We start from the raw sequence: 24,237 nt of genomic DNA on the forward strand, positions 1-24,237 counted from the left end.
GTGCTTAAATACATAAAAGAATAAATACTTTTTAAAAAAATAATTTAAAATTTTAACCATAATATGATGTTCATCTTATCATAGATCAAAAAAAGTACTTTTTTACCAGCCTCACAAACATCCAACTTTTATTTTTTTATAATGTCAGTGAATTTTAGGAAAGCTTTCCTCAATGTTGTATTCCAAATATTTAACATCTAAGTTTTCAGAAATATTTATTTATGACTAAATATGTGTATAAATATCCTATTCAACATACAGCTGGAAGTTCTTGGCATAGTGATTAGACAAGGAAAAGATACCAAGGGCATCCAGATAGGAAAGGAAGAAGTCAAGCTCTCACTGTTGGTAGATAACATGATACAATATTTGAAAAACCCTAAAGACTACCAAAAAGCTTCTAGAAGCATTAGAATTATAGAGCAAAGTTGCAGGCTACAAAATTAACACACCAAGATTAATGGCCTTTTTCTACATCAATAATAATAGTGAAAAAATGGACATTAAAAAAAAAAAACAATCCCATTCACATTAGTGTCACACAAACTCAAATACCTTGGAGTCAACTTAACTAATGAGGCGAAGGAATTATACAAAGAAAACTACAAAACCCTGCTTCAAGAAATAAAAGATGACACAAGGAAATGGAGACACATACGCTGTTCATGGATTTGGAGGATTAACATCACTGAAATGGCAATACTCTACAAAGCATTGTACAGATGTAATGCAATCCCTTTAAGGATACTCATGACATTCTTCAAAGAAGTGGATCAAACAATCCTGAAATCATTTAGAACAATAAACACCCGCAAATAGCTAGAGAAATCTTTGGGAAAAAGAAATATGGGAGTCATCACTTTCTCCAACTTTAATTTTTATTATGAAGCAATAGTCATTGAAACAGCATGATATTGAAAGACAGACTCTCAAATCAGTGGAATAGACTTGAGTATTCAGAGAATGTTCCCAGATATACAATCAATTTTATAAATGGGCAAGAAGTGAAAACTGGAGAAAGGAGAGTCTCTTCAATAAGTGGTGTTGGGACAACTGGTCAGCTACATCCACAAAAGCAAATTCAGACCTCCATCTAACATCATGCACAAAGGTCAAATTCAAATTTATTAAAGCTTTGATATCAAACCTGCAACTATAAGGTATATAGAAAAACACATGAGTTTCACTGAGCATAATAGATTTCATGTACATAAATATATAGGAAAATTTCATGACTTCATCTCTCCTGAGGCTGCATAATATTTCATGGTATATATATATATATACCACAGTTTCTTTAGCCATTCATCAGTTGAAGGGCATCTTGGTTGTTTCCAGAGTCTCACTATTGTAAATAGTGCTGCAATGAATATAGGTGTGAGGAAGGAATTTTTGTATTGTATTTTTGTGTTCCTAGGATATATCCCTAGGAGTGATATAGCTGGATCATATGGGAGCTCAATTTCCAGTTTTTGGAGGAATCTTTATATTACTTTCCATAAAGTCAGAGGGAGAGAGCTAGACGAAGAATAGCCTTGCTCATCTATGTGTTTTAAAAAAAATAAAAGACATTTTTGCAATAATTCTCAGAGACAAAAGAGAGGAGAGCTGGAAGGTCCAGCTCAGAACATGAAACTCACCACAAAGTGTGATGAGTGCAGTTAGAGAAATAACTACATTGTAGAACATTCTACATCGTAGAAAAAACTACATTGAGAACCATCATAATAATGTGAATAAATGAGGGAAGTAGAAAGCCTGTCTAGATTACAGGCAGAGGTGGGGTGGGGAGAAGGGAGATTTGGGACATTGGTGATGGGAATGCTGCACTGGAAAAGAGGGGTGTTTTTTGCATGAATGAAACCCAACTACATTCATATTTGTAATCAAGGTGTTTTAAAAAAGAATAAAATAGGAAAAATATATAAAAAGAAAAAAGAAAATAACAATGAGATATCATCTCACTACTGCAGAGAATGGCCTATATAAAAATATTGGAAATGAGTGTAGGCAGGGCTGCAAAGAAAAAGGAAATCTTTTTTACTATTAATAATGCTGTAAATTGGTCCAGTATCTAAGGAAAATGGTTTCTTTAAGATGTGCTAGCAAAAGTAACAGCTACCTTGCAAAGCCACTTCAAATATTTATTCAAAAATACATAATATTTATTAAAATATAGAATCATCCCTATATTCATAAAATTGTTCAGAATAGTCAAAACATTGAATAAACATAAATGCCTACTGATGAAAAAAAGAAAAGAAAAGAAAAACACATAGGTAAAACCTTCCATGACATTGAGGCTAAGGGCATCTTCAAAGATAATCACTATCCAAACAAAGGGAAGCAAAGTTAAAGACATGGGACTATATTAAACTGAGAATCTTTTCAACTCAAAGAAAATAGTGCCTAGGATACAAAAGCCACCTACAGAAACTTTTTACCCAATACCCATCAGAATAGTGTCACTTATCTATGAGTTTTAAGAAAAATAAAATGCTTTATTGTAATAATGCCTAGAGACAATAGAGATGGGGGGAGGACTGGCTCACAATGTGAGCAGTTAGCAAGATGACTACACTAACACTATCATGACAATATCAATGAGTGAGACAATTAGAATGCCTGTCTTGAATACAGGCAGGGTTTGGGGATAGAGGGAGATGGGGGACATTGAAGTTGGAAATGTTGCACTGTTGAAATAGGGTGTTTTTTTAATAAGTAAAACCCAATTACAATCATGTATGTAATCATAGTGTTTAAATAAAAATAATGTTAAAAATTATATCCATTAATACTTATTTTGCCTTCTTTTCCTTTCTTTTTTATAGTAATACATTTATTTAAACACCTTGGTTACAAATTTGATTGTAGTTGGGTGTTAGTCATGTAAAGAACACTGTCCTTCACTGGTACAACATTCCCACTACCAATGTCCCAAATCTCCCTCCTCCCCACCCCACCCACACCAGTACTCTAGACAGGCATTACACTTCCCTCATCCATTCAAATTGTTAAGATAGTTCTCAGTGTAGTTATTTCTCTAACTGCACTCACCATCATATCATGACCTGCACTTTTCAGCCTTCCTCTCTTTATCTCTGATGATTATTGCAAAAATGTATTTTATTTTTCTTAAAACCCATAGATGATTGAGACTATTCTGCATCTATCTCTCTCCCTCTGACTTATTTCACTTGCTTAATAGATTACATGTACATCCATGTATAAGAAAGTTTCATGACTTCATCTCTCCTGATTGCTGCATAATATTCTATTGTGTATATGTACCAGAGTTTCTTTAGCCATTCATCTGTTGAAAGGCATCTTTGTTGTTTCTACAGTCTGGCTATTGTGAATTGTGCAGCAATGAATATAGGTGTGAGGAAGGGATTTTTGTATTGTATTCTTGTGTTCCTAGGGTATATCCCTAAGCGTGGTATAGCTGGATCATATGGGAGCTCAATTTCCAGGTTTTGGAGGAATCTCCACATCGCTTTCCATAAAAGGTTGGACCAGAAGGCATTCCCACCAAAATGAATAAGAGTTCCTTTCTCTCAACCTCCCCGCCAGCACTGCTTGTTCTCATTCTTTGTAATGTGCACCAATCTCTGTGCCTTGGGATGGTACCTCATAGTTGTTCTGATTTGCATCTCCCTGGTGATTAGTGATGTGAGCAATTTTTCATGTGTCTTTTGGCCATTTGTATTTCTTCTTTGACCAAGTGTCTCTTCATTTCTTCTGCCCATTTTTTAATGGGATTAGATGGTTTTTTTTTTTTCTTGTAAAGTTCTGTCAGTGCCTTGTATATTTTATATATTAGCCCCTTTTCTGACAGAGATTGAGAAAATAGTTTCTCCCAGTCAGTGGGTGGCTCTTGTATCCTGGGAACTATTTTCTTTGAGATGCAGAAGCTTCTCAGCTTAATACATTCCCTTCTATTTATCTCTGCTTCCACTTGTTTGGAGAGTGTTGTTTCCTCCTTGAAGATGACTTCAGTCTCAATGTCAAGGAGTGTTTTATCTACATGTTGTTCTATATAACTTATGGTTTCAGGTCTGATATCAAGGTCTCTAATCCATTTGGATTTTACCTTTTTTATATGATGTTAGCTGGAGATCTGAGTTCGCTTTTTTGCAAGTGACTACCAGTTATGCCAACAGCACCTGTTGAAGAGGCTTTTATTGCTCCATTTAGGATTTCTTGCTCCTTTATAAAAATTAGGTGATTATATGTATGGGGAACATTCTCTGAGTACTCAAGCCTATTCCACTGATCTGAAGGTCTTTCTTTATTCCAATGCCAAGTTGCTTTGATAACTATTACTTTGTAATACAATTTAAAATTGGGAAAAGTAATGCCTCCTATATCCCTGTTCCCAAGGACTGCTTTATCTATTCTAAGGTGTTTATTGTTCCAAATGAATTTCATAAGTGTTTGATCCACTTCTTTGAAGAATGTCATGGGTATCTTTAGAGGAATCGCATTAAATCTGTATAATGCTTTGGGGAGTATTGCTATTTTAATTATGTTAATCCTGCTAATACATGAGCAGGGTATGTGTTTCCATTTCTGTGTGTCCTCTCTTTTTTCTTGAAGCAGTGTTTTATAGTTTTTTTTGTATATGTCCTTCACGTCTTTAATCAACTTGACTCCAAGATATTTGAGTTTGTGTGGCACTAATGTAAATGGGGATGTTTTCTTTTTTTTTTTTTTTTTTTTTTTTTTTTGGTTTTTGGGTCACACCCGGCAGTGCTCAGGGGTTATTCCTGGCCCCAGGCTCAGAAATTGCTCCTGGCAAGCACAGGGGACCATATGGGATGCCGGGATTCGAACCGATGACCTCCTGCATGAAAGGCAAACGCCTTACCTCCATGCTATCTCTCCGGCCCCGTGTTTTCTTAATGTCAATTTCTTCCCTATCATTATTAGTGTATAAAAAGACCATTGATTTCTGTGTGTTAATTTTGTAGCCTGCCACCTTACTATATGAGTCTATTGTTTCTAGAAGCTTTTTGGTAGAGTCTTTAGGGTTTTCTAAGTAGAGTATCATGTTATCTGCAAACAGTGAGAGCTTGACTTTTCCCTTTCCTATCTTGATTCCCTTGACATCTTTTTCTCATCTAATGCTAAGTGTATTAATTACTATGTTGAAAAGCAGTGATGACAGAAGACAGCCCTGTCTTGTACCAGAATTTAGACTAAAGGCTTTTAGTTTTCCTCCATTGAGGATGATACTTGCCATTGGCTGTGGTAGATGGCCTTTACTATATTGAAAAATGTTCCTTTCATTCCCATCTTGCTGAGAGTTTTTAATCAAGAATGGGTATTAAACCTTATCAAATGCTTTCTCTGCATCTATTGATATGGTCATGTGATTTTTATTAATATTGTTGTTGATATTGTGTATTATGTTGATAGTTTTACAGATGTTGAGTCATCCTTGAATTCCTGGAATGAAACCTACTTGATCTTAGTGAATGATCTTCTTGATAAGGCATTGGATTTTATTTGCCAGGATCTTTGCGTCTGTGTTCATCAGGGATATTGGTCTGTAATTTTCTTTTTTGGTAGCATCTCTGTCTGGTTTTGGTATTAAGGTGATGTTGGCTTCATAAAAGCTATTTGGAAGTGTTCCCGTTTTTCAATTTTATAAAAGAGCCTGGCCAGGTTTGGTAGTAGTTCCTCTTGAAAGGTTTGAAAGAATTCATTAATGAATCCATCTGGGCCTGGGTTTTTGTTTTTGGGCAGACATTTGATTACTGTTTTAATTTTCTCAATCATGATGGTTTTTTTTTTAATATGCTACATCTTCTTTATACAACTGTGGAGGATATACGAGTCCAAGAATTTATCCACTTCTTCCAGATTCTCATATTTGTTGGCATAGAGTTTTTCAAAGTAGTCTCTGATTACCCTTTAAATCTCTGCAGTATCTGTAGTGATCTCCCCCACTTCATTTCTAATACGGGTTATCAAAGTTCTCTCTCTCTCTCTCTCTCTCTCTCTCTCTCTCTCTTTCTTTGTTAGTTTTGTCAATGATCTATCAATCTTGTTTATTTTTTCAAAGAACCAATATCTGCTTTTGATGATCTTTCTGATTGTTTTGTTGTTGTTTGGTTTTCACTTCATTGATTTCTGTTCTCAGCTTTGCTATTTTCTTCTGTCTACCTATTTTTGGTTCCTTTTGTTGATCATTTTTTAATTTTATGAGCTGCGTCATTAGGCTATTGAGGTATGTCCTTTCTTCCTTCCTGATGTGTGCTTGCAAAGCTATAAGTGTCCCTCTCAGTACTGCTTTTGCTGTGTCCTATAGTTTCTAATAGTTTGTGTATTCATTGTCATTTGTTTCCAGGAAAGTTTTGATTTCCTCTTTGATTCCATCTCGGACCCACTGGCTGTTCAGTAGCAGGCTGTTTAATTTCCAGTTGTTAGTGTTCTTCTTCGGTGTCCCTTTGTAGTTCACATCTTATTTCAGGGCCTTGTGGTCAACAAAAGTAGCTTGCTAAATTTCTTTCTTTTTTTTTTTTTTAAAGATTTTTTTTTATTTTGATCATAGTGTCTTACATATTGTTGACAATAACATTTTAGGTACATATTTACATAAAATCAGGGGGGATTCCCATCACCAAATTGTCCTCCCTACACCTCCGTTTTTGTCCTACCTCCCATTTCCTCTACCCTCACCCCCAGGGCGGCTAGAATATGTGGTCCCCTCTGTATCCAACCCACTACCTAGTAGTCTTGCACCTGTTTGGTCTTGATGCCTCCTTTATCTCCCCCTCTAACTGTAGGCAGGACTAGCTAGTTCAAGTTGCATGGTTTTGCCGGAAAAAGAGAAGATATATAAACTGGGGTAAGAGTCTAATACTCCAAAAATGGGTGGAATCCTTCTAGAGGCTCTCATCATCGATTTGGGAGATGAAGGAGAAAAAGAAGGTGAAACACTCCACCAGTACCAAAAAAAAAAAAAGTGTCAATTATCCAGTGAGGACTCCAGCTATATCGATAAGCACCACAAAAAATAGACGAAAAAAAAAACAAAAAAAAAAAAGAAAAAGAAAGAAAGAAAGAAACAAAAACAAACAAACCAAAAACACGCCATGGTCTTGAAATAAGAAACATGGCATAGCACATAATGAAAAAAGAGAAAAGAAGAGAGAAAAAAAGTAAGTATATTTGGGGACAACGATTTCAATAATCACACCCAAACAGAGAAATCGACCAAAATAGATAGGTAAATAAAAATAATACTAACAATAATAAATGAAGGTAAAATATATATATATATATATTTATATAAAATAACCAAGGTTTTGTGGTTTTTGTATTTTTGTTTTTTCCCCTCCTGCCCTGGCACAGTAAATATTGGGGTCATTCGAAAATGAATTCACTTGGCCTAAGAAATATGGGGTTTCTCCGTCCTTGGAGTATACTGTCATGGGATCAGCTCTAGACTTTGCTCAGGATCATTTGTTCTCCCGGTGGTGTTTTTTTGTTGTTGTTTTTTTTTTTTTTTTTTTTTTGGTGTGTGGAAGACTACTGCTCTGTCCAGGGTGATCCAATCAGAGCTCTGTGTTTAGAGGTCTCAGTATCTGCACAGATCCTGAGGTGGGACTTATGATGAAGTCAGTCTTTGTGGTTCTAGAGGTTCTGTTACCTCAGTGTCATTTTAATCCATCTTCTGTGGTTGGTGATCTTGATCTTTGCACTGAACCTAGGATGGCACCTAGGATAGCGTCTTTCTTTGTGCTTCCAGAAGCCCCATTCTGTTGCAGTTGTCTCTGTCAGACCTTTGGGACTGGGGATCATGATTATTGTACAAGTCATAGTTCAAACCCTAAACTAGGGCTTTTTTATTGGTCCCAAGATGTATACTGTCTGGTCGTGGTTCTAGTAGCCAGTCATCTGTAAGTCACGATCTTGGCTTTTGGACCTACCAAAGGGTGCCAAGTCTTCTGGTTTTGTCTTGTCATTAGCTGGTAAGGTATGCTAATCTGCTCTCAGGTCAAGTTGTTCACGTTTTCCTCAATGTCAGGATATCATGTTAGAGCTGGCCCTTGTTGTTGACCCCGCAGTATTAAGGCTGTCCCAGATGGAGTTTGTTTCCTGCAGCTGATGTGAAGAGCTGTGCCAATTCTATGTCTGGGATCCAGGGTTCAAGGCTGGATGAATGGTATCTAATCACCTGAGGTCTAAGTTGATTCCACATGACATATTTTCAAGGTAGGAGATATCCCTGTATTGTATACAACTATGAGTTCCCATCTCTAGTAGATAAGAGCTCTTTTTTTATATATGTAAGATTTCCCCTTTATTTAGTGTGTCTTTGCAGGGGGAAATGGTGCCACATTGTATTGTCGGTGTAGTTGGGGCTGGACAAAGGGGATAACAGACACAGGTCACATACCCAAAAATGATAAAAAAAAATAAATAAAAAAATAAAAAAAATAAAAAAAAATAAAAATGTATGTGCTTGCAAATGTATATGTAGGACCAACATTTAAAAAAAAATTAAATAAATTTAAGAAAAGAAAAAAAAAAGAAGAAGTAAAATGAGTTAGCGAAGTTTTTAAAGGACCAAAGTGGTGCAAAAGACTACCTTACATTTGGGGGAGAGCAGGTAATGAGGTGGTGCATTACAGGTCCTATGCCTATGTTGGAAGTACAGTTTTTCCCATTGTCTTTTGGGTTTTTCTTGTGATGTATGGGTTCCCAGGCATCTTCCTATCACACCCCCTGACCTTCTTCAGCTTGGTAAAAGTTTGCGGCAAGGAGGTCTTGAAAGAGTTCTTGCATTGGGGATACTTTTGGACCTAGGTCCAGTTTCAAGAAACAGTCCACGTTAGGGGGAGTTTGTAGGGAGGTCCTCACAGCATGAGTCCGCAGGGGAGTTGGCTGTCATTTCTTGCCCGGGACGAGGTGTGGGTTTGACTGGGTGTCCCTTCTCTTGGGTGCTGGGTACTGATTCGTTGGGGTAGGAGGTCGATCTTGTTGCCTAATAGACTAAGGACTGAGGGTGAAGTGTTTTAATATAGAGGGAGGTCTGGATGGGATTGAGGGGTGGAGGAATAGTTGGATTTCCAGAGGGGGGAAAGGGTAAGGTGTATGGAAGGGGTAGGGAGGGAGAAAAGAGAAAAATACATTAGAAAGAAAGGGAGAAGAGAAAGGATAGAAAGTAAAGAAAAGAATATAAAAGAAAAAAAGTAAAAAAGAAAGTGGTGAGAAGAGAGGAGAGAATAGCAAGGGAATGCTAGTTTGCTTGAATGTGTTCAGTGAATACAGCATGTAGTTTGAGTCTGTACGTCACTGTTACTGCTTCGGTGGTCTGACTGGTCCCGTGCTTGAAACCCTAGAAGAAGGTAAACCTAGAGATAAAGTGTATGTTAAAGAGTTTTCTCGGGGTCATCTCGTAGTGCAAACTAGGTATGGTATCTCGTGTGATATCCCAAGCTGCTATCTTAGCTTGTCCGCCCTTTGTATCCAAGAACGCCTGTGGACAGAAAAGCTGAGAGGTTATTTTAAATATAGTAAGATAGAGGCATTAATGCATAGTGATATAGGATGTTTCCATTGGAGTCAGTGGTTTGCCGTGGTATTCTTTACCTATGTTCCTGTATACGATCTCTACAGGATTATTATGGGCCATTATTGTAGAAGGTTGATTACGTATCTGTTCTCTCTATGCTCTGTTCTGGTGTTGCTGTTTACTTTTTGGTATAATGTGTCGTCGAGAGTTTGTGTTGTTCCTTTTTCATGTGTTTTGGGTACTGTTCCCAGGTATATGATGACTATTACAGTGTTTGGAGTTTCTACCCTGTTAGATCCTGTTATTTGATTGTTAAGTATTAGTTGTGATTGAGATGTATGTTCTATGTGCTTCAGAATAGTGCTACCATTCTGTGTTTATCTTTTGTCTTCTGACTTACTTCGTTTAACATAATATGATCTAGGTCCATCCACGTTGCTGCAAAATCTGTGATTGTATCATTTCTGACTACCATGTAATATTCCATTGTGTATAGATACCACATCTTAATGATCCATTCATCTTTTGTTGGACAACGCGGTTGGTTCCAAGATGTGGCTATTATACTGAGTGCTGCGATAAATAGTGGGGTGCACACGTATTTTGGAATGAATGTTCTTCCAACTTGGGGGTATATACCTAGGAGTGCAATTGCTGGGTCAAAAGGAAGTTCAATTCTGAGTTCTTTGAGCACTCTCCAGACTGTTCTCCATAGATGTTGGACTAGGGGGCATTCCCACCAGCAGTGGATGAGAGTTCCCTTCATACCGCATCCCCGCCAACAGAGATTGTTCTCAGTATTTTTGATGTGAGCCATCCTCACTGGTGTAAGGTGGTATCTCATTGTTGTCTTGATTTGTATCTCTCTGATGATGAGTGAAGGTGAGCATGTTTTCATGTGTTTGTTAGCCATCCTTCTGTCTTCCCCAGAGAAGTGTCTATTCATTTCTTCTCCCCATTTTTTATGGCTTTATTTGGTTTTGAGGGGTTCAGTTTTCTGAGTGCTTTGTAAGTTCTAGATATCAGCCCTTTATCTGATATGTCTAGTGAAAAGATTTTTTCCCATTCTGTTAACTGTCTTCTTGCATTAAGTAAGGTTTCTTTCGCCATGCAGAAGCTTTTTAGTTTGATGTAGACCCATTTGTTTATGTTTACTGCTAAGGTTCTTGCCATTGGTGCTCCATTCTCGAAGAACTTTTTGATATATAGGTCTTCGAGTGTCCTCCCTATTTTATTCTCGATAAACTTTATGGATTCGGGTCTGATTTCAAGGTCTTTGATCCATTTTGAGTTGACTTTTGTATAAGGAGTGAGGTATGGGTTGATTTTCACTTTCGTACATGTGGTTTTCCAGTTGTGCCAACACCATTTGTTGAATAGGCTTTCTTTGTTCCATTTCAGATTCTTGCCTCTTTTATCAAATATTAGTTGGCTGTATATCTGGGGGTTTATGTCTGGGAAATCTGTTCGAACCCACTGGTCTGAGGTCCTGTCTCTGTTCCAGTACCATGCTGTTTTGATTACTATGGCTTTATAGTATAGTTTCAAGTTAGGTAAGGAGATTCCACCCAGCTTCTTGTTTTTGAGTATGTGTTTGGCTATCCTGGCTCTTTTGTGGTTCCAGATGAATTTTGTGATTGATTGTTCTATTTCTTTAAAGAATTGTGTCTGGATTTGGATAGGGATTGCATTAAATCTATATAGAAGTTTGGGTAGGATAGTCATTTTGACTATGTTAATTCTACCTATCCATGAGCATGGGATGTTCTTCCATTTCTTTAGATCGTCTTCAATTTCTTTCTGAAGCGTTTTGAAGTTTCCCTGGTATAGGTCTTTCACTTCTCTTGTAAGGTTGATTCCTAGATACTTGATATTTTTTGATACTATCTTAAATGGGATTGTATTTTTAATCTCTCTCTCCTCAGCTTCATTGTTTGTATATAGAAACGCAACTGTCTTTTGTGTATTGACTTTGTATCCAGCCACTTTGCTGTATTGGTTGATTGTTTCTAGGAGTTTTACTGTGGACTCTTTAGGGTTTTCGATGTATATCATCATATCGTCGGCAAATAGAGATAGCTTGTGTTCCTCTTTCCCTATTTGAATTCCTTTGATTCCCTTCTCTTGTCGGATTGCTATTGCTAGGACTTCTAAGGTTATATTGAATAAGAGTGGAGAGAGTGGACAGCCTTGTCTAGTTCCTGACCTTAGTGGGAATGCTTCTAGTTTCTCGCCATTAAGTATAATGTTGGCTGTAGGCTTTTCATATATAGCTGTAACTATCTTGAGGAAAGTTCCTTCTAACCCTATTTTGCCAAGTGTCTTTAACATGAAAGGATGTTGGATTTTGTCAAACGCCTTCTCTGCATCGATTGATATGATCATGTGGTTTTTGTCTTTCATGTTGTTGATGTGATGTATCAAATTGATTGATTTGCGTATGTTGAACCAACCTTGCATTCCTGGTATGAATCACACTTGGTCGTGATGTATATGATCTTTTTGATGAAGTGTTGGATTCGGTTTGCTAAGATTTTGTTAAGTATCTTTGCATCTATGTTCATTAGTGAGATTGGTCTGTAGTTTTCTTTTTTGGTGGTGTCTTTGCCTTCTTTGGGAATGAGTGTGATATTAGCCTCATAAAAGGAGTTGGGGAGGATTCCTGTTTTTTCTATGGTTTGGAAAAGCCTATGGAAAAGTGGTAGTAAGTCTTCTTGAAATGTTTGATAGAATTCACCTGTAAATCCATCTGGGCCTGGGCTTTTGTTCTTAGGGAGTTTTTTAATTACATCTTCAATTTCCTCTGAGGTGATTGGTCTGTTTAGGCTTTCTAGATCTTCCTTTTCCAGTCTTGGAAGAGGATGTTTGTCCAAGAATCTGTCTATTTCTACTGGGTTCTCTAACCTAATTGAGTATAGTTGTTCATAATATGATCTCATGATATGTTGTATTTCTTGGGGTTCTGTTGTAATCTCTCCCCTTTCATTTGTGATCCTACTGATTTGGGTGTTTTCCCTCTTTTTTTGGTGAGTTTTGCCAATGGTTTGTCTATCTTGTTTATTTTTTCGAAAAACCAACTCCTGGTCTCATTGATTTTTTGTATTGTTTTCTTTGTTTCAATGTTGTTTATTTCTGCTCTGGTTTTTATTATCTCTTGCCTTCTGGTTGTGGTTGGATTTCTCTGTTGCTGTTGTTCCAATTCTTTGAGGTGATCTTTTAAACTGTTGGTTTTGTTATTTTCCTGTTTCTTGACATAGGCCTGTATTGCTATGAGTTTTCCCCTAATTACTGCTTTTGCTGTGTCCCATAAATTTTGACATGTTGTCTCTTCATTGTCATTTGTCTCAAGGAATCTTTTTATTTCTTCCTTGAGTTGTTCTTTGATCCAGCTGTTATTGAGCAGCATGTTGTTTAATCTCCAGGTATTAGTTTTTCTCCATTGCTTCTTCTTGACATCAATTTTAACCTCTGTTGCATAGTGATCTGAAAGGGTACTTCTTATGATCCTTACCTTTGTGGTCTTATATAGGTTCTCTTTGTATCCTAAGACATGGTCTATTCTGGAGAAGGTTCCATGTGGGTTTGAGAAGAATGTGTATTCTGCTTTCTGGGTATGGAGGGCTCTATATAAATCTATTAGCCCTAAATCTTCTAATTTTTCATTTAGAGCTCTTATTTCTTTGCTATTTTTCTGTTTGGTGGATCTGTCCTGTGGTGATAGTGGTGTATTGAGGTCCCCTACTATTATCACATTTCCCTTCATGTGTTTCTCCAGGTTTGCCAGTAGTTGCCTCACATATTTTGCTGACTCTACATTAGGAGCGTAGATATTGACCAGGGTTAGTGTTTCTTGATCGAATGTTCCCCTGATCAGTAAGTAGTGACCCTCTTTGTCTCTGATCACTTTCTTGAGGTTGAATACAATTTGGTCTGATATAAGAATGGCTGTCCCTGCTCTTTTTTGTTTTCCATTGGCCTGAATAATTACTTTCCATTTTTTTATTCTAAGCCTGTGCTTATCCTGTAACTGTAGGTGTGTTTCTTGCAGACAGCAGAAGTCCGGTTTATTTTTCCTAACCCAGTTCTCTACTATGTGTCTTTTAATTGGAGAGTTTAGTGCATTCACATTTAGGGAAATTATTGATAGAGAGGACTGTTGTGCAGTTGTATTGTGTGGAGTGGTTGTTGTTACAATTGGGGGTTTGGATTGTGTAATTCATCTCTGAGTAAGTCGCTTAGGATTGGCTTGGTTTGCACAAATAGTTCAAGTTCGTTCATGTTTGAGAATGTTTTTAGTCTGCCCTCCCATATGAATGATAGTTTTGCTGGGTATTGGACCCTGGGTTGGAAGTTTCTTTCATTCAGTCGTGTAAATATGTCATTCCACTGTCTTCTTGCTTGAATTATTTCAAATGGGAGATCCGGTTTGATTCTTATGTCCTTTCCTTTGTACTTGAGGTTTTTTTTTCTCTCTTATTGCTTTCAGGAGTTCCTCTTTCTCTTTGTTTTTTGCCATTTGGATTATTATGTGTCTTGGTGTTGGCTTATTAGGGTCTATTTTATTAGGGACCCTCTTGACTTCCTGGATTTGTCCTGAAGTGTCTTTCCAGAGGGTGGGGAAGTTCTCCGTTATTATCTCCCTCACTACCTGTTCTTCCCCCTTCCCTATTTCCTCCCCTTCTGGTATACCCACAATTCTTAGATTGTTTCTTTTGTCTTTGTTCATTAGATATTGGATTTTTCCTTCCAGTGCTTTGCCTTTTATTTCTTTGTTGGTTTCTTGATCTTTTTTTGATTGTAGTTTTCCTTCGAGCTCTTCGATGTGCTTCTCCAACTCTGTGTTTCTGCTCATAAGGCTTGCTACTTTGTCTTTTAAGTCCTTCACTTCTTTTTGTATGGACTCTCTCATGTTCTTTGACATTTCTTCTTTAATTTGGCTGATTCGTTCTTCCATGGATTTCTTATATTCGGTAGCTAAGGTTTCTTTAATTTCTTTTAGTAATTCTTGCATTTCCTTCCTCATTACCCTTTTTAAGTCTTCTTCCCCTGGATCTGTACGTTTTGGTGGACTTGGGAACTTGCTAGGATTTGTCATGGTGTCTCCAGTTATTAGGGATCTCCTTGATTTACGCATGGTTCCTTGTATTTAATGGTGTGTTTTGGAGTGCTGTGGCTTCTATTTTCGGCCTGCTTTGGTCCCCTTCCTGAAGGTGGTTCTAGAGGGGCCTGTTGGGTGAGCTTATTGAACCTAGCTCTTTCTCCTCCCCTTTGCTGCCTAGGGGTCAGCCTTCCCTGTGGGTCTTGTCCCTTTTCTGCTCTTTAGTTCTGTCAGCGGTGCAGTTCTGCTCCTGGCCACAATGGTTGCTGGCGCTGTTGAGCTTAGTTCTCTATCCCCCCTCCTCTCTCTGAGAGTCAATGGAGCTCTGCCCCCTCCAAGCCCCCGTTGAAGGAGTTCCTTCCGCCCAACCCAGAGCCCTTGTCCTTGGGGAGTCCCTGGTCCACTCCAGGGCCCTAGAGGATGGACTGTTCTAGGTCCCCTGAGGGGCCAGACGGCTGGCCCTATCTCCCCTGTCTATTTGGGTTGTTCAAGTTGCCCTTCCAGGCGCCCACCCAGAGGAAGGGACTCCCTCAAGCCACTCTCCTCGGTGCTTGTGGTCCCTGGTGAAGGGGCGGGCCCAGGAGACTGCGCGGGGAGGCAGGGACTCACTTGGGCGCTTCTGCCTGCGTTCCTACGTCCCTGGTGAAGGGGTGGGCCCAGGGGACGGCGCGGGGAGGCAGGGACTCACTGGGGTGCTTCTGCCTGCGTTCCTAGGTCCCTGGTGAAGGGGCAGGCCCTAAATTTCTATGCTCTTGATTTTATGGTGGTATGTTTTATGTGCCAGCCTATCATCTATACTGGAGAATGACCCATGTAGATTGGAGAAGAATATGTATCCAGGTTTCTGAGTATGTGGTGTCTATCTATATTTACTAGGCCTTTTTCTTCCATTTCTCTTTTCAGGGCTAGTATATTTTTGTTGGCGTTCATTCAGTCTGGTTGACCTATCAAGTATTGATAGGGCCCTGTTGAGGTCTCCAAAAATAATTGTGTTATTATTGATATCCTCTTTAGATAATTTGCTGGTCTCTCATTGGGTGTGTATATATTTAGTAGTGTGATTTCTTCCTGTTGTACGTATCCTTTGATTAATATGAAGTGTCCATCTTTGTCCCTCACAACTTTTCTGAGTCTAAAGTTTGTGTCATCTGATATTAATATGGCCACACCCGCTTTTTTAAGGGCATTGTTTGCATGGATGATTTTCCTCCAGTCTTTGATTTTGAGTCTATGTTTGTTCTAATTATTCAGGTGTGTTTCTTGTAGGCAGCAGAAGGTTGGATTCAGCTTTTTTTTTTTATTTTACCCATTTAGCCACTCTGTATCTCTTAATTGGTGCATTTAGTCCATAGACATTGAGGGAGATGATTGTCATGGAATTTAATGTCACCTTTGCGTATAAGTTGCATGTCTGTTGGTTTGTCTTTTCTTAAAGTAGACCTTTCAGTTTTTCCTTTAAGGCTGGTTTTGTATCTTTGAAGTTTCTGAGCTGTTGCTTAACCATGAAGCTATTTATCCTTCTTTCAAACCTAAACTGAGTTGGACTGGTGCAGTATTCTAGGTGAAGCCTCTATTTCATTCAGTCTTGTCACAGTATCCCACCACTGTCTGGCCTTGAGAGTTTCTTGTAATGTCTGCTGTAAATCTTATTGATGCTCCTTTGAATGTAATTTCCCTTTTTGATCTTGCTGCTTTTAGTATTTTATCTCTATTTGTAGGATTTGTCATTATGACTAGGATGTGTCTTGTGGTGTTTTCCTTCAAGTCTCTTTTAGCTGGTACTCTTAGGGCATGCAGGATTTAATTGCATGCAGTCTTTAGCTCTGGGAGTTTCTTTGCGTTGATGTCTTTGACTGTTGATTTTTCTTGTGGATCCCCTTCCTAGGCCTCTGAGACTGCAATGATTCTTAAGTTGTTTCTGTTGAGTTTATCAAAGACTTTTATTTTTATCTGTTCACATTCTTTGAGTACTTTTTCCATTGTATGATCATTTGCCTTAAGGTTCTTTTCCAATCTCTTCTGTTGTATGAAGTTGTTCTGCTTTTATCTTCCAGTTCATTGATTCTGTCCTCGGCTGCTTTTACCCTGCTGAAGAGGTTTTCCATTGAGTTTCTCAGTTGAACTATCTTTTTTTAAAATCTGTTATTTCAATTTGGAGTTTTCTGATTTTTGTCTTTGTGTTCTGTTAAGCTAGAGGTATGTTTTCTTTCTTTCTTTTTTATTTCCATGAGGATCCTCCATATTTCTATTCTAAACTCCTTATCTGAGAAGTTAATCAGATGGTTGGTATTTTTTGGGTCATCAGAGCTATCCTCTTTATTCTCTGTGCATGGTGTTTGCCTACGAGGTTTCCCCATTGTCACGCTTGTATTTTGGCTTTTTCTTTATGTTATAATGGTATTCATTAGGTAGAAGATAGCTCAGCTGTGAAGTAAAGTGGAGTGGCCGAGCTCCTGACACCCAGTAGAAATCAGCAGGAATCAGTCTGTGGATGGTTCGACTCACCAAGCCTGCCAATAGGAATGCTGAAGCCAATTCTCAGGCTGCTGGGAGCAGCAAGGCCCAAGTTAACTGCCACACTTCTGACACCCAGCAGAAATCAGCAGGAATCAGTCTGTGGATGGTTCAAATCACCTCTGGAGCAGGCAAGCCTGCTGGTAGAAATCTTTTCCTTTCTCACATTGTTTCTCTTTCCTCTTTTAATACATTACATACTATTTTAACATGTGTGATTTTTTATTGTATTGTATATGTATCATTTTAAGTGGCATATAGATGTTTCAACAAGTTAAGAAAATAATAGTTATTTTTCTAAAATTTGTTCTACACTGTAAAGGTGCTTCTTTTTTCCTTTTATCATTTCCTTAAGTATTTTTTTATGAGTATACAGCTGGTTTTGCTCAAGGCTTACTCTTGACTCTGAGCTAAGGATTCATTCCTTGCTCTGCCCTGGGAATGTGGTTTTTGGTATCAAACCTATGTCAAGTACAAAATTTGGAAAGGATTTTTGTAGAGTAGTTGAAATATATACTTGATATCAATTTTATAGCCCTTCCTTGATTTCACCCAAGACCACAATTCTCAAATTAATGATAGATTAAGCTCAGATCAGAAAAAAGAAAGTTACAAGTTTTAGAATATACAAATATAACTTTTTTTGTTAGTTAGGTAATTACATTAACTGATTAGTTAATTACATTAGCTAATTTCAAGGCACTGGTAGATTTATAATGGGTCTGTGCCAGCAGAGAGAATAGTTGAAAGGCTCAAGTGAGATGCTAAATGGAATGAGGTTGTAAAATTCTTATGAGACAGTATTTCAAATATAGTCTACAAAATACTTGTTGAGGTTAAGTGAAGTCTTAAGTATACTTTAAGCCAAAATAATTGGTCATTTTATGGAAATAGGACATTAAAACAGAGCATTCGATGAATAGAAAATTTGCAAAGATGCAGGCAGAAAGCACCATCTGTATGTGGAGGAGAAAAGCTCAAGAAAATATCAACTTTGCCAATATTTTTATTCAGAACATCTTCCTTCTAAAACTGATAAAATTTATCACTATGATATTAGCCATCCTATCTGTGGTACTTTACTGTAGCACTCCTATAAAATTAAAAACAAGTAATGTAGAACAAGATTAAAGAGGTGAGAAAAAATTTTAAGAATGTAGATTTGACAAGATAGTAATTTAATTATGTGTGTGGTGAAATAAAGGCTTTAAAATTATTTTTCAATTTTTCAGAACCTAAAATACACACTGAAAGATAATCTGAGGACTTGTCTGGTGATAAAACATGGTGAATATTGTTATCACTCTCTCTTCTTCCATAAGTGCCATGTTTCATATAGCATCACGGAATTAGAAGATTGAGGGAGATTGTTTTCTTTCATAAAAAGAAACATCATTAACAATGCTTTGAAATTATTTCTGTCTCTGCACTCAGGAATTACTCCAAATAGTTCTCAGGGTACCATATGTCATTCTGAAGATCAAATTTAGGTTGGTCTGTGCAAAGCAAACAGCATACCCACTGTACTATCATTCTGGCCCTGAAACATCATTAACTTTGACTCATTATATTCAAATTTTAGTTTACAAATCTCTCTGCCCTCTTCCTGCCCTCTCTATCTCCTTCCTCCTTCCCTTTCTTTATTCTTTTTTATTTTGTTTTTTGGGTCACACCTGGAGGTGCTCAGGTTACTTCTGGCTCTGTGCTCAGAAATCTCTCCTGGCAAACTCAGAGCTTCTGTGTGGGATGTCGGGAATCCAACCAAGGTTCATAAAGTGTTGGTCACATCCAAGGCGCCCTAATGCTGTGCCCCTATTCTTTTCTATTGATTTTTCTTTTTCCTTTCTCCCATTCTTTACTCCTTCCTTTGGTCTCCTATATTCTTTGTTCTTAGATGCCGTACAGATATTTTTGTGTCTGGATAGTCAAGTTAATTAAATGTATCTATTATAGTTTCAGAATAATGTTTTAACAAATTAGTCACAAGCCACATTATTTAAATTTAAAGTACTTAAAATGTCAAAAACTTTCAGTTTCTTTACAGCCAATTATACATTTTAAGTGCTCAAGTAATTGCCATCTTTTCATTGCAGACAAATTATTTGACAACTTTGGGATACAGTTTCCAATAGATTAGTTGTGTGGGTAAAAAGAGGAAAATTTATATTAAATAGAGAAAATATTATGTTTATTCTTTGGTAATTTCTTTGAAGGAATCAAGATAAAGGGAAAAAAGCATGTTAAATGTATTTCTTGTTGAGTTCAAATTAACATAGGCATAAGTTATGGTAAAAAGGGTTAATAATTCTGACATGGTTCATGACTCTTCAGAAGCAAAAATATAAAATATATAATATAAAGAATAAAGGGATTGATATGTAGAAGGAGTGGTTTCATGAAGCCAAGTATTTGGTGTTAACCCAGGCATAATTTGAAACTGATGTTAATATATAGAGAACAAAGAAAGACTGATGAAAATAGAAAAATCCAAAGACAAAAATAGATAACTATCAATCAGAGACTAAAGAAAAATGCAAGACACTTCATATCTTAAGGTATCAACTTCAGTAATTAAAAAAATCTGCTTAAAGGTTTTGCTTATCTTTTCTGCACCTTTCCAACAAATTGTAAAAAGTTTATATATAAGCTTCCACTCAACTGAATTGTGCACATTGTGCAACCAGTCTTAAGAGCACATTGTATGCATGATTGTGTTATTGGGTCTTTCAGCAGCTTCTAAGGACAGGCAAAGAAGCCAAGGACATATTTTTGGTTGGGTATATATGTACAAAGGAAAAAGGAAGAAGTCTTTTATTATTTAAAACCAGGTCATTAGTTTTTTATGGTACTTTATTTTTCTTCATAATATCAACTAATGTTGAATGCAGAGGAATTGCTGTTTAGTGATATTACAGGCCAAGACAATTCCAGGAAAAAACTATTAATAACTTTCCTCTGCATAGAGGTGATTGTATCGACCCTTGAAAAAAGATAATTCACAGTTCATTGCTTTTCAACTATAAAATATAAAATTTGATATTAAATATCATAAAGCTTCCTGTAAGGAAAAGGAAAACAATTAAAAGAAAACATGGAAATCTACACAATATTTTTTCTCATAGAAGAAAATTGAATTCACATGGATAATGAAAATACTCACTTTAAAGGGATAATTTGATGATATAAAGGAGAAAAAGAGGCAATTTTTACAAAAATTTGAATGAAATGATCAAAAAGATAAGGTGAACAACTTCCATATTTGGTTCCACTGTGATGCAGAGTAATAATTTTCAGTTGACTCTCATTCACTGCATACCAATGTTAATGAATATAAAATAAGAAAATTGTGAACAAGACTAGGAGAATGGTAAAGACAGGGAAATCTCAATAATTAGCACAATACATAGGTGAAAATATAGATAAAATATGTTCAATATATAGAATACACAGAGAAGACATGTCTATAACAATACACAAAAAAACATAGTACTTATTACTCAAGGATATAATCAACTTCTACATATAAAAGGTGCAATAAGAGAAGAGAAAAAATATATATCTAAATTAAAGTCTTTGGTTTCATTTTTGAAGAATACTAATTCATTTTCTGGGACTTGAATAAAGTCTTTATAAAAATGTCAAACAATGTATTTAGAGATAAATACATTTCATATACGAGGGCAAGGTGGTAAGGGATATGGAGTCACAGCAGACATTTACTCCTGATGTTTTTTAGTAAGTAGAACTTCAGTATTGACTGAGAGTAATATGAGTTGATTAATGAAAACTGAAGATTAAAGTAATTGATGACAAAGGAACATAATAAAAATATTTGGGAATTGGAGGGACTGGTTTCCCAAGCCCTGCACGAATAACCCCTAAACACAGAACCAGGAGTATGCTGAATACATCTAGATTTGGCTCAAAAACAAACAAACAAACAACGAAGTTAGTTATATTTTAAATCTCTTTTCTTGGTGGTATACACAATAGTGTAACTTCTACATTTTATGTGCTCATGTCAATACTAAATAATTAAAGATCTCTTAATTCAAAGTAAGCCCTTGGGTAATTGTATTGGGGGATGCTAGCATTGAAAAATGATCATTAGGGGTTGAAGCGGTGGTGCTAGAGGTAAGGCTACTGCCTTGCAAGCACTAGCCTAGGATGAACTGCGGTTGGATCTCCCCCAGCATTCCATATGGTCCCCCCAAGCCAGGAGGAATTTCTGAGCTCATAACCAGGAGTAATTCCTGAACGTCAATGGGTGTGGTCCAAAAAAAAACAAAAAAAAAGAAAAGAAAGAAAGAAAGAAAGAAAGAAAGAAAGAAGGAAGGAAGGAAGGAAGGAAGGAAGGAAGGAAGGAAGGAAGGAAGGAAGGAAGGAAGGAAGGAAGGAAGGAAGGAAGGAAGGAAGGAAGGAAGGAAGGAAGGAAGGAAGGAAGGAAGGAAAGAAAGAAAGAAAGAAAGAAAGAAAGAAAGAAAGAAAGAAAGAAAGAAAGAAAGAAAGAAAGAAAGAAAGAAAGAAAGAAAGAAAGAAAGAAAGAAAGAAAGAAAGAAAGAAGGAAAGAAAGAAGGAAAGAAAGAAGGAAAGAAAGAAGGAAGGAAGGAAGGAAGAAAGAAAGAAAGAAAGAAAGAAAGAAAGAAAGAAAGAAAGAAAGAAAGAAAGAAAGAAAGAAAGAAAGAAAGAAAGAAAGAAAGAAAGAAAGAAAGAAAGAAAGAAAGAAAAGAAAGAAAGAAAGAAAGAAAGAAAGAAGAAAGAAAGAAAGAAAGAAAGAAAGAAAGAAAGAAAGAAAGAAAGAAAGAAAAGAAAGAAAGAAAGAAAGAAAGAAAGAAAGAAAGAAAGAAAGAAAGAAAGAAAGAAAGAAAGAAAGAAAGAAAGAAAGAAAGAAAGAAAGAAAGAAGAAAGAAAGAAAGAAAGAAAGAAGAAAGAAAGAAAGAAAGAAAGAAAGAAAGAAAGAAAGAAAGAAAGAAAGAAAGAAAGAAAGAAAGAAAGAAAGAAAGAAAGAAAGAAAGAAAGAAGAAGTAAGGAAGTAAGAAAGAAAGAAAGAAAGAAAGAAAGAAAGAGGAAGGTAGGAAGGAAGAAAGAAAGAAAGAAAGAAAGAAAGAAAGAAAGAAAGAAAGAAAGAAAGAAAGAAAGAAAGAAAGAAAGAAGGAAGGAAAGAAAGAAAGAAAGAAAGAAAGAAAGAAAGAAAGAAAGAAAGAAAGAAAGAAAGAAAGAAAGAAAGAAAGAAAGAAAGAAAGAAAAGAAAGAAAGAAAGAAAGAAAGAAAGAAAGAAAGAAAGAAAGAAAGAAAGAAAGAAAGAAAGAAAGAAAGAAAGAAAGAAGGAAGGAAGGAAGGAAGGAAGGAAGGAAAGAAAGAAAGAAAGAAAGAAAGAAAGAAAGAAAGAAAGAAAGAAAGAAAGAAAGAAAGAAAGAAAGAAAGAAAGAAAGAAAGAAAGAAAGAAAGAGAGAGAGAGAGAGAGAGAGAAAGAAAGAAAGAAAGAAAGAAAGAAAGAAAGAAAGAAAGAAAGAAAGAAAGAAAGAAAGAAAGAAAGAAAGAAAGAAAGAGAGAGAGAGAAAGAAAGAAAGAAAGAAAGAAAGAAAGAAAGAAAGAAAGAAAGAAAGAAAGAAAGAAAGAAAGAAAGAAAGAAAGAAAGAAAGAAAGAAAAGAAAGAAAAGAAAGAAAGAAAGAAAGAAAGAAAGAAAGAAAGAAAGAAAGAAAGAAAGAAAGAAAGAAAGAAAGAAAGAAAGAAAGAAAGAAAGAAAGAAAGAAAGAAAGAAAGAAAGAAAGAAAAAGATCATCACCAGGTAATAATTATGGTTAAGATAAGATCAGGTAAGGATCTTCAACTATATAAGATCAACCAATAAGATAATTTAGTGTTATCAGGATAAGAGTAACATATAAATAGAGTGCCTGTGAACAAACTACTTATTATAAGAAGAAAAGATGTTCATTATACAGTAAGGTTAGGTCATGCTTTGATTTTGGAAGGCAAGATGAACAATATTCACCTCCACATAGGCTACCATTAAAAAGATCAAACATCATCTATGGGCAACAGTATAGTGGGTGGGGTGATATCCTTACATGCAGCTGGCCCAAGTTCAATCCCTGATACTGTATATGATTCCTTGAGCACCACCAGGAGTGATACTGAATCCAGAGCTGGTAGTTCCATCCTGAGTAGCTTCAGGTGTGATACCCCTACTTAAAATCATCTGTGTAGTTGTCTGAGTAAAAATTCATAATATAAATCTCGTTATAAGGAAGCATGATAGAAGTAAATTGCTGCATATTCATCGATAATAGGTAGGGTAGGCTGTGAGGATGGTTTAAAGCAGGGGTGGCGGACAAGTTCGACACAAAGAGCCAAAATTTTAAACTGTGAGAGTCAGAGAGCCACACCACGCAGTGACCTGCCAAAACAGACAAACACTCACACAAAAGCATATAATTTTAACAATAATCTATTAAACACATACTGCATTTTGCAATTTTGAGTGAGGGTAAAAATCCTGCAGTGATGGTGAGGGTGTGCTGCGTCCTCCACACTAAGAACTATTGTTAGGCAAGAAGTGACACAACATGTGACACACGGGTTTCCTGGTCGCTGGCCCTTGCAGTTATTTCCGAAGGATGGGAGACGGGATGACGCAGCCTGGGGGGGGACTACGTGCTCGGAGATTTCTTCTCAGAGGTCCCTCCTCAGAAGCAGCAGAACAAAATCCAAACTTGGCAAAGAGCCACAGTATACAAAATAATGATAAGAGGCAAAGAGCCGCATTCATTTTGGCCGGGAGCCGCATGCGGCTCGAGAGCCACTTGTTCGTCACCCCTGGTTTAAAGTGTTAGAACACAAGCTATATGCTAGACTTCCATGTTCCTTTCCTGGCACTGCATAGTCTTCCAATACCACTGGGGTGTGATCTGCTCACTGGATGTAGCCTTCCCACAGTGCCGATGTGACCCCAGTCTCCACTTGCATCTACTTAAAATAAAATAAAATAATGGTAGAGTTGGGATACATTTTTTAAAAATTTCAATGTTGAACTAGTAGGGCTCTTGACTTGCATATGACCAACGCGAGTCTAATCCCTTGCTCAGTCTATAA

This window comes from Suncus etruscus, chromosome 3 (genome assembly GCF_024139225.1).
Source record: "Suncus etruscus isolate mSunEtr1 chromosome 3, mSunEtr1.pri.cur, whole genome shotgun sequence".
Classification (NCBI taxonomy): Eukaryota; Metazoa; Chordata; class Mammalia; order Eulipotyphla; family Soricidae; genus Suncus; species Suncus etruscus.